The sequence below is a fragment of the Rhinatrema bivittatum genome, chromosome 3 (genome assembly GCF_901001135.1).
Source record: "Rhinatrema bivittatum chromosome 3, aRhiBiv1.1, whole genome shotgun sequence".
Lineage (NCBI taxonomy): Eukaryota > Metazoa > Chordata > Amphibia > Gymnophiona > Rhinatrematidae > Rhinatrema > Rhinatrema bivittatum.
Window position 1 is genome coordinate 346,360,288 of NC_042617.1, and position 17,435 is coordinate 346,377,722.

Below are 17,435 nucleotides of genomic sequence, written 5' to 3' on the forward strand. Positions count from 1 at the left end.
GGGAAAAAAAAAACAAACAAACCAGGGTTGAGAGGCAAACGACATGCCGGGGGGAGGCCTGGGTCTGGCTTTTAATTAGGAGAACTTTCTATGCTCCTCCACCCAGAAGAGAGCACCAAAAAAGGGAGGGACACAAAAACTGGCTTAGATAAGGGGCGCTATCCTGCAGGCATACGCGCTTATGCAGCTGCCAGCCGGGCGATGTCTCCAGCTGGAGCAGCGGAGACGGGAGCAACCCCAGCAGACGGGGCAGGCACCTTGGTCCCCTATCTGCCTCATCTACAGATGTTGCGGTGTAGAAAGTGAATTACAAATAAGATGTGCTGGGAACTCCCCCGCCATGCCCATCATATCTAAGGTGAGCAGGTATCTCCCTTCCGAAAGGAACAGGCTAAGCCTCCCCTGTTTGTTCTTCGTATCTATCCCAGGACTTCTTGTCCTGCTTATCCTAGAGAAAGAGACAGTACAAATCCAGAGATGTAGTGCTTTATAACCAGGACCAAGCTCGCTGGTCACCATCATCATAGCCCTTAGTCTGCTACAGCAGCTCAGAAGTTTTCTGCAGATAGGGTTAGAAAATTCAGCCACAACAGTTGCTCTGAGATTCTGCAGAATGTTTGCAGAAATTTGCATGTACAGAGAAAGCCAGTTTATATTGACAATCCATCATTTTGAAAGTTCTTCTTCAAAATAAAATAATACTCTGACCTATATCGATAATTTTTTATCCATTCAGTTTTTTTTACTACTTACATTTTTCTTTTCATTTTTTTCATTCCACCTCCCTCCCTCCCTCTCCTCTGATTTCTTTCACTAGTCTCTCCCCTTCTCAAAACACCTCTTAACATCTCGAATGCCTCTACTCGCCAACTTGCAGCTTTTCTTTCCTTCTTCATCCCTCCCTTTCCTCTTCCGCCTGTCTAATCTTTCTACCTGTGTTCCACCCCCACTGTTGTGCCGGAGGTGGACCATTGAGCCGAGGTGGGGTTGACGCTACCCGTAGGAGGGATCCTATGGGTCCCCACCATCCGCAGGCAGAGAGGGCTGATGGACGGAGGCCGGCTGGCACTTCACCAATACCAGCCCTTGTTCCCCGCGGGTTGAGCCTTTGGGTTCCGGGGCCGGCTGGACTTAGGTGGCCTCCGTCAGTGGTTGTCGATGGGTGGATCAAGGTCAACCCAGAGGCAGCAACTAGTGTAATTATCAGTCTGTACTGGACAAGGCGGAGTCCCGGAGATCCAGGCGTCAATAGGAACACAGTCTGACAGAGGGCGCCCGAGCAAGAGCAGGCCGAAGCCTGATTGAACCACGTCCAGGACAAAGGCTGAAGAGGCATCTTTAAGCAAGCTGGGTTCAGTACTAGCGGCAGTCTGGAAGCAGTGGCAAGCAAGGCTGAGGTCTGGATGAGGAGAGAGTCAAAGGGTGGTCAGACGAAGCAGAATTCCAGGGCTGGAGAGAAGCAATGGCGTGGTCAGGCGATGCAGAGGTCCGGTTCTGGAGAGAAACAACGGAGAAGTCAGGCAATGCAGAGGTCCAGGGCTGGAGAGAGGCAACGGAGAAGTCAGGTAATGCAGAGATCCAGGGCTGGAGAGAGGCAACGGAGTAATCAGGCAATGCAGAGGTCAAACCAGGTTAGCAATCCGAAGGAGAGACGAAGGAACAGGAACAAGGAAACAGAAATGAAGGCAGGATTGGGAACCAGGAATTGAAGAGGCAACGACAACTCGACTAGCGAGGGGACCTGTTGCAAAGGCAATTTGAGAGAGCGGAGCCCGGGCTTATATACCGGAGCTCAGCCGACGTCATCATCTGGGGCCGCCGCCAGGTTCCCGCCGCGGGCTCTATTTAAGGACTAGCTGTGCCCGCGCGTGCCTAGGGAGGGGCGAGGCGCTGGTCGGGAGGGCGTCTCTCCGCGGGCCACACGGAGAGGCCCGACGCGGAGCATCAGGAGCTGCAGCAGAGCCGGAGGCCCCCAAGGGAGGCCCAAGGATGGAGCCGGCGGCCCAGAGCCTTCAGAGATGAGGGGCAAGGTGCTGGATCACTTTGAAAGAGGTGAGGGGGCCGAGCCGCGGGTCTGCTGCGACCGGCGCGCGTAACACCCACCTCCATTCCCCCCTGTTTCACATCTTCCCTCCCCTCTTCCTTACCCTCACCCATCTTCACTCTTCCCCATCTCGCTCTCACAATCTTTTTCTTGGCTAGTTTCCTTATCCTACTTCCCCTCCCCTCCTTCCCCACTCTCGCGCTCCTTTCTCCATCCCTTGCTCCTCTCTTCTCCCTCACGTTACCTTCCCAGGCACTGCCTGCCTCTCGCTGTTCTTGGACTCAGGTCCCTGTGAGCCGTGCAGCGCTGACTCTTAGTACAGAGACGCCGGCTTGGCTCACCTGGGGTGGGGTAAAAGAACAGCAGGGACCCAGCTGTAGGAGAGAAATCCTACCCACCAGTAACAGAAGAGACAGCTTGAGCTCACGCGGAGAAGGACAGGGAGAAGGAGGAGAAAAGAGCGTGTTAGGGGCATGGAGTGAAAAAAAATGCAGGCGGCCAGTTCAGGGCAGTAGGTTTTGGACAATGCATCAGCTTGCAGGTGCCTAATTTGCACGGGAAACCAACTGTTGGTTTCCCGTGCAAATTATGCACCAGGTGTCCCTCACTATCGCAAAAAAAAAAAAAAAAAAAAACCAAACAAACAAAAAACAGGGGCCTAAACTTCATTTTTACCCCTTCTAAACTTAGGATTCTTCTCTTTTTAATTTTGCCTTAGTAGCTCCTCCTTTTTTCCTTTACTTCCAGCTCAGTCAGAACCAGCGCTGGGATCTTCGTGCCAGCACGAGCCTGCAGATTTTCTCTGCTATTTTAAGAGACTGCCCCCCCCAGTGTTTCTAGTCTGGTCATTGCAGCAATGATCCTGAGGCCAGGAGCCATGTGGGAATCAAACCAGGGACCATCCACATGGCAGCATGCAGCGCTGCCACTAATTAGCTTGTAAGCCCTCTGGAGACAGAGAAGGGCCTACTGTACCTGAATATATAATGCACCTTGAGTTACAAATGAAAAGGAGTGGGAAAATGTACATATGTATAAAGATTGCTGCTGAATGAGGCTATAAAAGAATTTGTTGTTTCTCTTCAGGGCTTGGACCTTGCCAGGCACAGTCTCTTCTTTTCAAGGCCTGGATTTTTGGTGAGTGGTGGTGGTGGATTACTCACAAAGCTCCGAGTGCTGAAGGTGGCTCCATGCGTACTTTGTTAAGGTCCCTGGGGAGGGGTAGGTGTATGTTCCCGTGTGTGCTGAAGGTGCCAGATAAAGTCAATGGAGCCACTTTGTTACTGTCCAAACAAATCTTTACTGTTGCAAATAAGTGAAATAGGCCCAATACTGGTTCACAGCACCACAGAGTGTTCCTTTTACAATCTCCTCCCTCAATCTGTGCAGGAATATTTTCTATCAGAGCCAGAGGAAACTTCTACCCTCCAGAGCTTGGAAAAATAGAGTCCCCAGGAGGGCAGGAACACCCTCTTAAATGGTAAAGATACAAGGTGTCAGTCTCTGCCCAGAGAGAGAAACTCTCTCTCTCCCCAGGCGTCTTGAGATTCACACACGGGCCGATACAGTAACAAACACAGGAGAGCGGGCGAGTGCCCGCTCTCCCAGCACGCACACAGGACACTCTCCTGTGCGCGCGATACAGTAAAAACATTTATTTAAATTAGGCCCGGCGGTAAAAAGAGGCGCTAGGGACACTAGTGCGTCCCTAGCGCCTCTTTTCGGACAGGAGCGGCGGCTGTCAGCGGGTTTGACAGCCGATGCTCAATTTTACCAGCTTCGGTTCTCGAGCCCACTGACAGCCATGGGTTTGGAAACCGGACGCCGGCAAAATTGAGCATCCGGTTTTCAACCCGCGAGCCGTGGGCCTATTTCAAATTTTTTTTTTACTTTTTTAAACCTTCGGGACCTCTGACTTAATATCGCCATGATATTAAGTTGGAGGGTGTACAGAAAAGCAGTTTTTACTGCTTTTCTGTACATTTTCCCGGTGCCAAGAGAAATTAGCGCCTACCTTTGGGTAGGCGCTAATTTCTGAAAGTAAAATGTGCAGCTTGGCTGCACATTTTACTTACTGAATCGCGCGGGAATACCTAATAGAGCCATCAACATGCATTTGCATGTTGCGAGTGCTATTAGTTTCGGGGGGGTTGGACGCACGTTTTGGACGCGCTATTACCTCTTACTGAATAAGGGGTAAAGCTAGCGTGTCAAACGCATGCCCAAATGCCGGCTAACAGTGCGCTCCATCGGAGCACACTGTACTGTATCGGCCTGACAGTGGGTGTCGTTTTGTTTGGTAGGCTTTGTTGTTGTCACTGTTAGATGACTCAAAACCTTTTTTTTTTTTGCTCTAACACAATTCCTTTTTCTTATCTTCGAGTCCCTTAGGGATCCCCTGGAGCAGGTCTCTTGGTGCTCCAGTCAGGAAGGAAGGGCAGTCAGAACTTCCTCCTGGGTCTCGAAAGTAATCTTTAGCAGAAATAAGAATACCACCAGAGTGTACGCCTACAGCAGGTCACTGACACCCCCGACCTCACTGAGCATACAAGGGGGCAGGTGTTCCCTTACCTGCCCAGGCCCCCACCCAGGGATCTACGTTCCTTCTGCCCAGAAGCTGAACAGGCTGCAGTAAGACTCCTACCATTTAAAAGATTAAATTCCAAAAAAATGCACTCAGAAGGAAAACTCCAACCAGACAGGTTGTGTACTGGCTGGGCAGAAACCCTCCCAACTCGGGCCAGGACCACCAAACAGAGTTTGCTTGGCTCCTCTGGCTGAGCCTGTAAAATAACAAATCCTAAACTCCTCTCTACCGCTGTGCTTCATACTAACTGAAAGGACTGCTCCCTAGCAGTAGCAAGAGCCCTGCTTTTAAAAGCTCACCAAAGGGTTGGCCATTCCAGGCCCCGCAGAAGGAAGGCCGAGTTTGGATGAATCCTCCCCCACTATCCTCCTGCAGGCCTTAATGGTAACAGAACAAAGGGTCTGTTACGTATATATACATATAGATAGACAGATAAATAAGCCACCAGACCAAAGTTCAATTCTAAGCTGGGCCTTTATACTTTTAAAGTATGTTGAAAAGAAGGAAAACAAGCTGTAGACCCGACATCTTTTTTTCCTTTTTTGGGCTTGTGGTGATAATTGGAGCCAAAGAGAGTGCTGTTCAAAGTCCTTCCTTTTGGATGCACATCACATTCAGGTACTGGAGGTATTTCTCTATCCCCAGAGGGTTTATAATCTAAGTTTTTGTACCTGAGACAATGGAAGGTAAAGTGACTTGCCCAAGGTCAGAAGGAGTGACAGCAGGACTTGAACACTGGTCTGCTGGCTCATAGTCTACTGCTCTAACCACTAGGCTATTCCCTCCCACCAGAGGCACAGAGGATATGTGCTGGTGGGGAAATGATGAAAAGCTGAAGATTGAGTAGAGTCTGTAGTATTCTTGATTGATAAACCTTTAAAACATATTTTTGTTAATAGGGTGTATTGGAATAGGCAGAAAGAGACAAGGGGAAGCGGCCTCGCGGGCAACCATCGCCCGCTGGATCAAGGAAGTCATCAAGGCAGCCTACGTAGAAACTGGCAAGCCACCACCTCTACAGGTCAAGGCCCATTCTACCAGAGCCCAGGCAGTATCCTGGGCAGAAACTAGAATGCTGTCACCTGCCGAGATCTGCTGGGCGGCTACATGGTCCTCCATCCATACCTTCTCCAGATTCTACCGTCTGGACGTTCAGGCTCGGGAGGACATGGCATTTGCAAGGGCAATACTAAGTGGGTCACGGGCAGCCTCCCACCTGGTTTGGGAGTAGCTTTTATACATCCCAATTGTCCTGAGACCATCTGCTACACGCTAGGAAATGGAGAAATTATTTACCTGATAATTTTGTTTTCCTCAGTGTAGACAGATGGACTCAGCATCCCACCCTTGGCTGCCGTCACGCATGGTCTTTCAAATGATTCAAGGGTAAGCCATGTTTTCATTTACCTAGGGCATCCACCCTGCCAGGTGTTGATGCTTTCCAGTTGAGTACACTGGCGGTCTCCAGCTATAGTCAATCAACCAGTTCAAGTTAATCAAGTTAATCAAGTTTAATGTTTAACCAAGTTATGAAGTTATCCAAGTTAACCAAATTATTAAGTTAATCAATCAGTCAGTCACACATATATCCACAATGCTTTTCGAGGAGAATACTGAAGAGCTGCACTTCCTGCAGGGGTATATGTACTAGGGGCTGACGTCAGATTGAAATCTGATCCGTCTCCAACTGCTAGCAGGAGTATACCATACCCATTGGTCCTGAGTCCATCTGTCTACACTAAGGAAAACAAAATTATCAGGTAAGTAATTTCCCCAATCTATGCCACAGCACCCCCATATGAGGCTGCTACAATGGTTGTTTCCTGTGACTATATAAGACAGAGGCTCCTAGAGGAGTATTGGTACAAAACTTAGATTGTAAGCCCTCTGGGGATAGAGAAATACCTACAGTACCTGAATGTAAACCGATGTGATATCTCAGATCGAATGTCGGTATATAAAAATAAATAATAAATAAATTGAATTTTTTGGTTGAAGTCAGAGAGGAGTGCTATTTTCATTTCCTTTTCCCTTGAACCTCCTAGGCCCCAGTCAGTAGGACATGGACTTTTTGAGATGTGGGGGACTTTCCCAACTGATTTATCTCTTGGCTGTTAAAGAAGATTTTGTACCTGATTGAAATTTCAGTTGAAAGGATGTTTTCTACCCTTTCTTTCTTCTCTAATTTGGGACTTTGACTTTTTTTTCCCAATCTGGCCCTCTTAGCCTGGAGAGTCACTACCAGCTTGGTAGAAGTACCGGAGGAGATAGGATACTTATTCAGCACTGAAAAAAGGAGAGGAGAGTCTGGGGCACCAATCCTGTATTACCTACTCTCTGTGCCTATCTGGTACAATCAAAGTAAGGAAAGAAAAAGAGAAGTGGATATCTAGCAATTGGATTCAAGAACTCACCCCAGGACGTCAAAGAACTTTGTGGCGTCCTGGGGTTAGTCTGCCGGTTGCAAGGTTGTCCCGCGACCATCCCATAAATTCAGTATCCTCCAAGCCCCCTCCCCAGGCCTCTAGGTCCAGAGGAGGGGGGTTTGGCAGGGGGTTACTTCTGGGGAAAGCATCAATGGAACTCCATGAGTCGGGGAGCTTGGACATTGGAATCAGGGTCCCAAGTGTTTTCTTCAGGGCCGAAGCCCTTCCATGAGATGAGGTAATGGAGCCTGTTCCAGATTCTCTTTGAGTTGAGGATCTCCTGGACTTCATATTCAGTGTCCTCCTCTGATCTTACCTCTTTAGGTTTAGGAGTGGTTCACGAGGGCCATGACAGGAGTACAGGTTTAAGGAGGGAGACATGGAACACATTCTGAATCTTGATGGTTGGTGGTAGTTTTAATCGGTAAGCCACTGGACCAATTTGGTGACTGATGGGAAAGGGTCCAAAGAAATGTGGCAATAACCAGGTGGAGGGGTTCTTGAGCCAAGGTTTTGGGTGCTGAACCATACCAGGTCCCCAGGTTTGAAGTAGGGTGCTGAACGGTGTCTTTTATCTGCTTGTTTTGTAGATTTTTTTGGCAGCTGATATAAGGAGTTCGCAGTTCTTCTGCCAAATTTCTCATGATCTTGTTCCAAGATATTGACTGAGGGACATGGAACTGTCACTGGAATAGGCAGTGGTATCCGAGGATGCCTACCAATTACAATCTGGAATGGAGATGATCTTGAAGAGTATCCCACATGGTGGTGGCAAAATTCTGCTTAAGGGAAGAGGGATGCTTAATCATCCTGTTCACTGACATAGGCTCTCAGAAATCCCTTGAGGGTCTGGTTGATTCTCTCCATCTGTCCATTATTCTGTGGGCGGTATGTGGATGAGAAGTCCAAGGAAATTCCCAGATATTTGCAGAGGCTTCTCAAGAAGCGAGCTGTGAATTACACTCCCTGATCTGAAAGGATGTGCTCCCATGGAGTCTAAAGACATGTTGAAAAAAGAGATGAGGCACACAATATGGGTGGAGGAGCCCAAAACACAATGTTTAGATAGAAATTAAGAGATTAGGGGAATTTCTAATCACTCATTACTGCTGAATTGACTTGTTATGAAACTATAAGAAATTGGCATGCTGGGTCAGACCAAGGGTCCATGAAACCCAGCATCCTGTTTCCAACAGAGGCCAAACCAGGTCACCAGAACCTGGCAAGTACTCAAACACCAAGAAGATCCTGTTACGGTTGGGAGATCGTCAGGTGTGGTGAACACCACTTGCAGGAGTGACTCAGGATAGAGAGAACAGGAGTCACAATAGAGTCTCTGACAATGGCTGGAGAGGAATCTCTGGTGCTGGCTGGAGGAGTCTCTGATACCAGGTGCTGGCTGGAAGGAGTCTGTGGTGCAGGGAGCTGGCTGGAAGGAGTCTGGTACAGGCTGGAGTCTGTGGAGCTGGGTGCTGGCTGGAAAGGAGTCTCTGGAACAGGGTGCGTGGGGGTAAGGTGAGCTTCAGGAAACATTGGAACAGCATGGGGGTACGCATGGATGTGAGTGCAGGTAAGCGTGGTCTGAACACTGGAACTGGGTGCAGGTATGGGTGGAATCAGGATAGCGTGCAGGTATGTGTGAGACTGACTGTAGGTAAGTGTGAACTGGAATGAGAGAACCAGGGAGAGCAAGACTGACAATGAATGGACTAGACAAACCAAGACAATACTAACACTGAACATAAAACACAAAAGCCCGAAGGCAGCAAGCAAGGAGGCAGGACACAAAGCCCGAAGGCAGCAAGGCAAGTAGGCAATAAGACAAGAAGGGCAGAGCCCCAGGCTACAGAACAAGACAGGTAGCGAGAAGCTCGGAGGCACACAGAAGGAAACAGGAGGCTAGATCAGGGAGCCCAAGGGAACTCGATGCTGAAGCACTGAAAAATTGGCTAGGCGGGGTTAAGTAGGAAGTCCAGGACATGAAGCAGATAGGTAGAACAGACTGGGCCAGCCAAAAGAGCGTGCTCATGAGGGATCTCTGGTGGTGAAGAGGCTGCACAGCAGCCATAGTCGTAAGATCCCATGCTACTGATGCCAGTAATAGCAGAGGCCATTCCCTAAGTCAACTTGATTAATAGATGTTAATGGACTTCTCCTCCAAGAACTTATCCAAACCTTTTTTGAATCCAGCTACCCTAACTGCACTAACCACATCTTCTGGCAACAAATTCCAGAGCTTAACGGTGCATTGAGTGAAAAAGAATTTTCTCCGATTAGTCTTAAATGTGCTACTTGCTAACTTCATGGAATGCCCCCTAGTCCTTCTATTATCCAAAAGTGTAAATAACCGCTTCACATTCATTTTTGAACAGTATTAAATGGTGGACATTAAAATTTGCCCCACTTATCTCTTGAAAAAAGAGATAAGCCAATTCTGGTGCAGACAGAAGTCCAGGAAATAGTATGAAGTGAGCCATCTTGGGTAACCGGTTCACCACTAACCAAATGGAAGTACAGCCATTAGAGAGAGGTCAGTGACTAAGTCTATCGACAAATGGTACTAGGGTTTCTGTAACAGCCCCCAAGGGTGAGCATGGGAACACTTATGAATTGCACATTTGGATTCCACATAAGGCTCCACATAAGGCTTCCACATAAGGCTGCACATCTTGCTTTACTTGAGGCCACGAGTAATGACAAAGAAGCGGTTCCAAGGTCCTGATGACTTCCAGGTGGCCTGCTAGGCGGGAATCATGGGCTCATTTGATATGTTCCCTCGCAGGTGTTTTGGAACCACTATCTTCCCTGGTGGGCCAGGTACCATCACAGCAACATGATTCTGGATTCTGGCTGGATCGATGATGTGGCAACGAGGTTCCAGGGAGTCCTCAGTCTCAAAGGACCGCAAAAGAGCATCAACCTGTTTGTTTTTCTCTGCTGGTTGGAAACTAAGCTCAAAATTGAAGTGATTAAAAAATTAAGATAATCGGCCCTGCCATGGATTTACAAGCTGGTTGTGTGGAAGATATTGCAGATTTTTATGGTCCCTGAAGATCGTGATTGGAATTCTAGCCCCATTCCAGGAGATGGTGCCACTCCTCCAAAGCCAGTTTCACAGCCAGGAGTTCTCTGTCCCCAATAGTGTAATTCCTTTCTGTGGGGGTGAACCATTTGGAAAAGAAAAAGCATGACATGAGGATCCCTTGATCATTGTGTTGAATGAGGACAGCCCCTATCCTAATGGCAGAGATATCTACCTCCAGAATGAAGGGTCTAGAGGGATCCATATGTGGGAGACAGGTGTCTCGGAGGAATGCCTGCTTGAGGAGATGGGTTCAGCAAACTGTCATGGATTTGAGCCCTTGGGCTCTGGTGTGGTTGACACAGCCTAACAGGTGAGACTGCTAGGCCCATGCCGATAGCTGGTGGATTCACTCTTACTGGGACTGGAGCTGGAGCTTCACCTATACCAACCCTGTTCCCACAGGTTGAGTCCTTGGGTTCCAGAGGCTGGCAGGGCTTAGGCAAAAGTCCCCTAAGGAGCGGTCACATGAAGTCAGGATGCGGGCCAAGGTCAAGGCTGGCAGCAAATAAGCAGGGTCCAGGTCTAGGCCAAGGGCAGGGCAGGCAGCGGGTCCAGGCCAAGGTCAAGGCAGGCAGAGGTCCAAGGAGTAGTTGGTGTCCACAGCAGAGGTCAGTACCTGATGGCAGACTCCAGAGGGAGAGTCAGAATCTCTAGCAGTGGTCAGAACCAGGAACCAGGAATCAGGCCAAGACAGACAAGACAAGGCAAGACAGATACAGATGACCAAGGCAAGGCAGGGCAGACAAGACAAGGCAACAGAGCGGCAGGGTAAGAAGAAGAGAGGCAGGGTAAGAAGAAGACAAGGAGGCAAAGCAGAGATACTAGGCAAGGCAGGACAATAAGATACAGAGAGGTAGCAACATGCGCTGCAGACAGGGCAGGAGGACCTGTTGCTGAGGCATTGAAGGGGAGTGTGGCTGGGCTTTAAGCACTCAGCCCCACTGTCGACATCACCATCGTTTTCTCGCCGCTGACGCACATGTGTGCACTTAAGACTGGCTTGTGAGCAAGAGAGGGAGGCGGCATGGTGGCGTCCCTGCCACCGAAGAACTTTGCAGCGTCCTGGGGTGAGTCTGCCAGTCGCGGGGTCATCCTGAGATCGGCCCATCGTTACAGCTGGAATATCCATTTGAATGTAAAAAGGAGTATTTTAATGATTTTAACTGCCACCTAAATTGTTCATTCCTCTTTTTTTTTTGGCCTAGTTCTGCTACTTTACGCCGAAGGCATGCCAAGTATTGTTTTTGGCAAGCAGTACATTATTACACTACGTGTGAATGGAGAAGATTTTCTTGACAACTAAAATTAGTTCTAGCAAAATAACTGCTGTGTGGGTGTAAAGATTTGAAGCAGCTAATTTTTTTTTTTTTTTAGAAAATCATGATAATTTATGTGAAATGCTAACATTCTCTGTTGCTGTACTGTATAAAGCAGAGTGTTAAAACTGAGTTGCACTGTGAAAATAAAGAAAAAAAATATCTGTAAAAGAAGAAGCAATGGAGGTAGAGAGTCCTTAGGTACAGCCGAGGGGGTAAGCTCTGTGACCGGCCCCCTCCCCCAAACGAAAAAAGAGTGCTGAAATTGTCATGGGCATAATGTGTGGATCTGCGGTAGAGCACCTTATATCCAACGTTCTTTTATCCGAAAACTCCCCATTATATGGGGAAAAAAAAAAATCATGGCCTTCGTCCTGCGTTCTGATACTCGGAAGAACATCCCTAGCATAAGTACTAGGCATCTGTTCTCTGAAACCTGGCACTGCTTGTAGGTCCAAAGCAGAGGAGAGGGTAGTGTTGTGACGAGGAGCTGCCTGATCGACAGACGCTGACAAAGTCGGGAAGGAATGGATAGATGAGAGCGTGGTAGAGAGGAACTGCAAGGGTCGATTGCCTGGAAAACCTTAAAGGTGTGGTGGTGATTACATAGTGGGGTAGTAAGTGACAGGAGATAGGGACCTGCCACCCCCTCCATTCCCCCCCCCCCCCCAACGCCTTCTCTTAAGGGAAGTAGTTGCCGCTCCGTGCAGGGTACCCGCATTCAGAAATGTTACCTCTAAAGATAACCGAAGGTTACTCCTTTAATTCATTTCTATCCTTTAGTGATTAGGGGTCCTTAGTGTTTATCCCACACCCTTTTTTTTTTTTTTATTTGTTTATTGGTTTTCATTAATTACAAAAGAAACTTTAAATTGTAAAAGTAATATGCAGTCTTGACATTTCCAAAGTATTAGTTGTCCAGAAAAGGTATATCTTATGTTTCAACACGTCATTTCCACTTTTACATATACAATCAAACATAATTCAAATGATAACACAGCAATATGTCAATAAAACAATATGAATGAGGCTAGAAATTTAAGGGAGATTTATCCATTTACAAAAAAATTATTTGAAAAGGCTTAACATAGAACTAACTACACATTTAAATTCTAACTAGAAGCTGGGGACGAAGGTGCTAGTTTCTTTTGTTCCACAAAGTTTTTCAATTGTTCAGGCATAAAAAAGATATACATACCCTTCTGTATTTTTTATCAGACACTTACATGGAAAGCGTAAAAGAAAAGAGAAACCCAGTGTAATCACTTCTTGACGAAGTGCCAAAAATCCTTTTCTCTTATTTTGCGTGGTTAAAGCAAGATCTGTGGAGATCTTAATAGCTTTATCATGAAAGACAATAGGGTACTTTCTGAAATATTTTTTCATGACCTTATTTAGGTCTAAGGAATTAACAAATGTTACCAATAAAGAGCCCCAATCTATTACCTGTAAAACTGAATTTTCAAGAAAATTTGTAAGATCTCCCTGAAAAGGTAATTCAGATCTGTTCAAATTTGTATTTCTTTTAGGCAAAAAATAACAAACATCACTGGCATTTCAACATCAGTAAATTCAAGTGTTTCTTTTAGAAATCTTTTAATTGTTTCTAATGGTACTTCCCTAGCAACTCTGGGGAAGTTTAAGAAACATAGATTCAAACGCTTGGCATTATTTTCAAAGGTTTCAAAGGTCTCAAAATTAATTCTCTGTCTTTAGCCATTGCGGCATGAAATTCCATGTTCTTTTTCTCTTTCTCTTCAAGAGATTTAATTCTTTCCTCAGATTTTTTAATTTGTTTCTGTATGTGAAGGATATCCTGTTGGTTTTTCTTACTTATAGCGTCCAATTTTACATTAAGGCCTTTAATATTTGTTGCCATACCAGCCATTAGGTCCCAAATCAGTTCTAGAATGACCACAGCAGGTCGAGCTAAAGTTTCCATGGATTTACCCCCGGCAGCCTGTTCGTCCCCTCCACTACTAGGAGTCATCAAAGCCAGACCTACTACCTTCTCCTCTGGTCTCTGGTCTGCTGCATTTGGTTCCAGTTCTTCGTCGTCGGCTTGCAAAGCTGCCGGTGCTGAGCCGGAAATGATGACCTCTGCGGTAGTGCTTCCAGGGCACTTGTCGCTCGCTCTCTGAGCCGGTGGTATTCCAAGATTGGGACTCAGTGAAGCCTCCTCTGCAGATTCGGGCAGTCCTCCCAAATGGCTCAAATCATCAGGATCCTCGGTTCCCAGAGTTTTTTGTGCAGGTGAGGACATGTATTGGAGTATTTCCTGCTGGATTGGTGAAGGCAACGGAAGGGAAGGGTAGACCCTCACCTTTCCCTTTCTCTTCGCGGGTATTCTTAGAGGAAATTTTTACAAAACCAGGACAGACAGGGAGCAGCTCCGAACGTGGCCTCCGTCTATGCCACCATCTTGCCTCCTCCATCCCACACCCTTTTTAAGATCCATTGCTGTTCTTGTTTTCACCACCTCTTCCGGGAGGGCGTTCCACACATCCACTCCCCTTCCATGAAGAAACATTTCCTGATGTTGTTCCTGAGTCTTCACCCTTGGAATTTCAGATCATGACCCCATATTCTACAGCTTTCTTTCCAGCCGAAAATGTTTAGTACTTGGGCCTAATTCATACCATTCAGGTTTCTGAAAGTCTATTCATGTCTCTCTCCTCTCCTCCAGGGTATACATATTTAGGTCCTCCAGACTGCTCTCGTAAGTCTTCCCGTGCAGACTAGGGGTGTGCATTCGGATTGACCGCATTAGTGAAACGCAACTCATTTTTTTTTTTTACTTAAAAAATTGATTCGACATAAACGATCGGATTTCCCACATATCGAACATAGATATGTTCGATATGTGGGAAATCGCGATTGTTGAGCCAAAATAAAAATATAAACCCCCTCACCCTCCTTAATCCCCCCCCCCCCCCCCGACTTACCACAACTCCATGGTGATGGAGCGGAGTGAGGACGCCATTTCTGCAATCCTTGGCGAGAAGCATGTGACGTCGGCGGCACGTCAAGTGACGCCGGCGTCACGTGATTCCCGGCTCGTTCGCGCCGGACGGCTCGTTCGGCCCAAAAAGAACTTTTGGCCAGCTTGGGGGGGTCAGGAGGCCCCCCCCAAGCTGGCCAAAAGTTCTTTTTGGGCCGAACGAGCCGTCCGGCGCGAACGAGCCGGGAATCACGTGGCGCCGCGTCACTCAGACGCGGCGTCACGTGATTCCCAGCAAGTTCCCAGGGTGGAAAGACTAAAGGAGGAAAACTGCTCAGTCAATGATCCAGGAGCCACGGGAGCAGGAGCGCGTCAAGTGACGCCGGCGTCACGTGATTCCCGGCTCGTTCGCGCCGGACGGCTCGTTCGGCCCAAAAAGAACTTTTGGCCAGCTTGGGGGGGTCAGGAGGCCCCCCCAAGCTGGCCAAAAGTTCTTTTTGGGCCGAACGAGCCGTCCGGCGCGAACTCGCCAGGAATCACGTGACGCCGCGTCACTCGACGTGCCACCAACGTCACATGCTTCTCGCCAAGGATTGCAGAAATGACGTCCTCACTCCTCGCTCGATCACCAGGGAGTTGTGGTAAGTCTGGGGGGGGGGATTAAGGAGGGTGAGGGGGTTTAAATTTTTTTTTTGCACATATGTACATATACCCAACTCATTGGATTTTTTTTATGTCCATATTGGCCGCAAGTGGGACCCCCTTTCGGACATAAAAAATATGAACATAAAATTTTGCTCTGCACATCCCTAGTGCAGACCCTACACCATTTCAGTTTCCTCTCACCCAAGCACACACACACACAAGCTGCCTCTCACAAAAGCAAGTGCACACACATACATGGACAAACAAGCTGCCTCTCTCCGTTCTTCATCCAACCCAGGCCTGAGCTCCGGCAGTGGCCCCAGACAAGCCTCCGTTCTTTGGCCGCCACCAGCCTGTGCTGAGACAGCTGTGCCAGGGGCAGGCAGGGTGAGCAGACACCATAGAGGTGTTCTGAAAGAGGCATTTTTTTGCTGCCTCAAAATTCTTCTGCCTGAAGTGGCTGCCTCACCCTGACTTATTATAAAACCGCTCCTGCTCCCGTGGCTCCTGGATCATTGACTGAGCAGTTTTCCTCCTTTAGTCTTTCCACCCTGCTAGTTACCTCTGCACAGGCACTTGCCACTCACGTCTCCTCCTTCAAAGAGCTTTGTTCAAATCCAGAACTCAGATGAGGGTCTTCTCCCCCCCCCCCCCCCCCAAAGAAAGACAAATCCAAGGTGATAGGTTTACCTTCTCAGTGCAGGGATAATCTCTTCCCTTCTGCTTGATCCCTACTTGTATTCAGTATTAGAAGCACAGGAAAATTGGTTCTTACCTGCTAATTTTTGTTCCTGTAGTACCACAGATCAGTCTAGACTCCTGTGTTTTGCCTCCCCTCCAGCAGATGGAGACAGAGAACATTTTACTGACACTGCCACATAACACAAGGTGCCACCTGCAGTCCCTCAGTATTGAATTGTACCCAAGCCAAAATAAAACAAATACCAATAAAATTACTAACATCTCCTGAACGAGCAGTGGGAAGTGGAAACCTGGAACAGATAACTGCGCCCACACAAGAACCCATGTAAGACGAACAAAAACTGTGCCATTCTTCAGAGAAATCACAATAACAGGTCGAGCGGACTCTCAAACACTCCCTTTTCTCCAGTCGGCGGGTCTCTGAACTGATCTGTGGTAGTACAGGAATGAAAATTAGCAGGTTAGAACCAATTTTCCTTGCCCTGTATGTACCCAGACCAGTCCAGACTCCTGGAATGTATCAAAGCTTCCCTAGATGGAGTGGGACCGCGAGCGTCCCACTTGAAGTACACTCTTACCAAAGCCCATGGCTTCTGGAGCCTGGAAATCCAAACAATAATGCCTGGTGAAAGTGTGCAAAGATCTCAAAGTAGCTGCCCTGCAGATCTCTTGCGGTGAAACTTGCTGACACTCGGCCTAGGAGGCCACCTGAGAATGGTTAGAATAAGCCCTTTGTCCCTCCAGGACAGATTGACACTGACAAATGTACATGGAGCCAATAACATCTTTCAATCACTGTGCAAATGTGGCTTTTGACGGTTTATGACCCTTTTTTGCACCACTCCATAGCACAAAAAAATGATCAGAGAAGTGAAAACTGTTAGTGACCCCAAGGTATTGCAACAATGCATGCTTCACGTCCAAATACCGCAACTCTTTGGCTTGAGCCAAAGTAGCATCCAAAATGGAGAAAGACGTGGGAGCCTGTCGTGCTGAGAGCCGAGGACGAGGAGCAGGAGAGTGTGACACTGGAAGGAGCCGAGGGAGAACAGAGCTCCGCCCCCCCCCCCCCCCGATGCTAGCGGGAACCGCTGTGGGTATAAAAGATCTAACCTGGATAACCTGCCTGGGAGCCTGTCGTGCTGAGAGCCGAGGACGAGGAGCAGGAGAGTGTGACACCGGAAGGAGCCGAGGGAGAACAGAGCTCTGTCCCCCCCCGACGCTAGCGGGAGCCGCTGTGGGTATAAAAGATCTAACCTGGATACCCTGCCTGGGAGCCTGTCGTGCTGAGAGCCGAGGACGAGGAGCAGGAGAGTGTGACACCGGAAGGAGCCGAGGGAGAACAGAGCTCCGCCCCCCCCCCCCCCGATGCTAGTGGGAGCCGCTGTGGGTATAAAAAAGACACCACAGCGGCGCGCAGCCGCCGGTGCACTGCCGAAGCCGCGCGCCAAAGGGGCACGCCCCTGGGCACATTTTCTTCGATAGAGAAACCATCAAATGGGGAGAAAGAGGAAAATTAAGACTTCCACGCCGACATCGAAAGAAGTCCGAGGACCCATGGATGCCCACCTCCAGCGGAGGGTGAGTTACAATATGAGAGAACTGGCAACTGAAATATCTTTTACATCTGGGGATTCCGGAACCCCTCCTCAAAACCAAACATCCTTTTCACCCCTGGTGGAAGGAGAG

General features: G+C 48.2%; 1 long non-coding RNA gene across 1 annotated transcript; it reads left to right on the plus strand.

Annotated features, from left to right (window-relative positions):
- The first annotated feature begins 231 nt into the window (after window positions 1–231).
- On the plus strand, window positions 232–5,655 carry LOC115088791. The gene is made up of 3 exons (XR_003855883.1): window positions 232–358; window positions 3,131–3,181; window positions 5,531–5,655. It is a non-coding gene; the product is annotated as an uncharacterized LOC115088791 (long non-coding RNA).
- The last annotated feature ends 11,780 nt before the right edge of the window (window positions 5,656–17,435 follow it).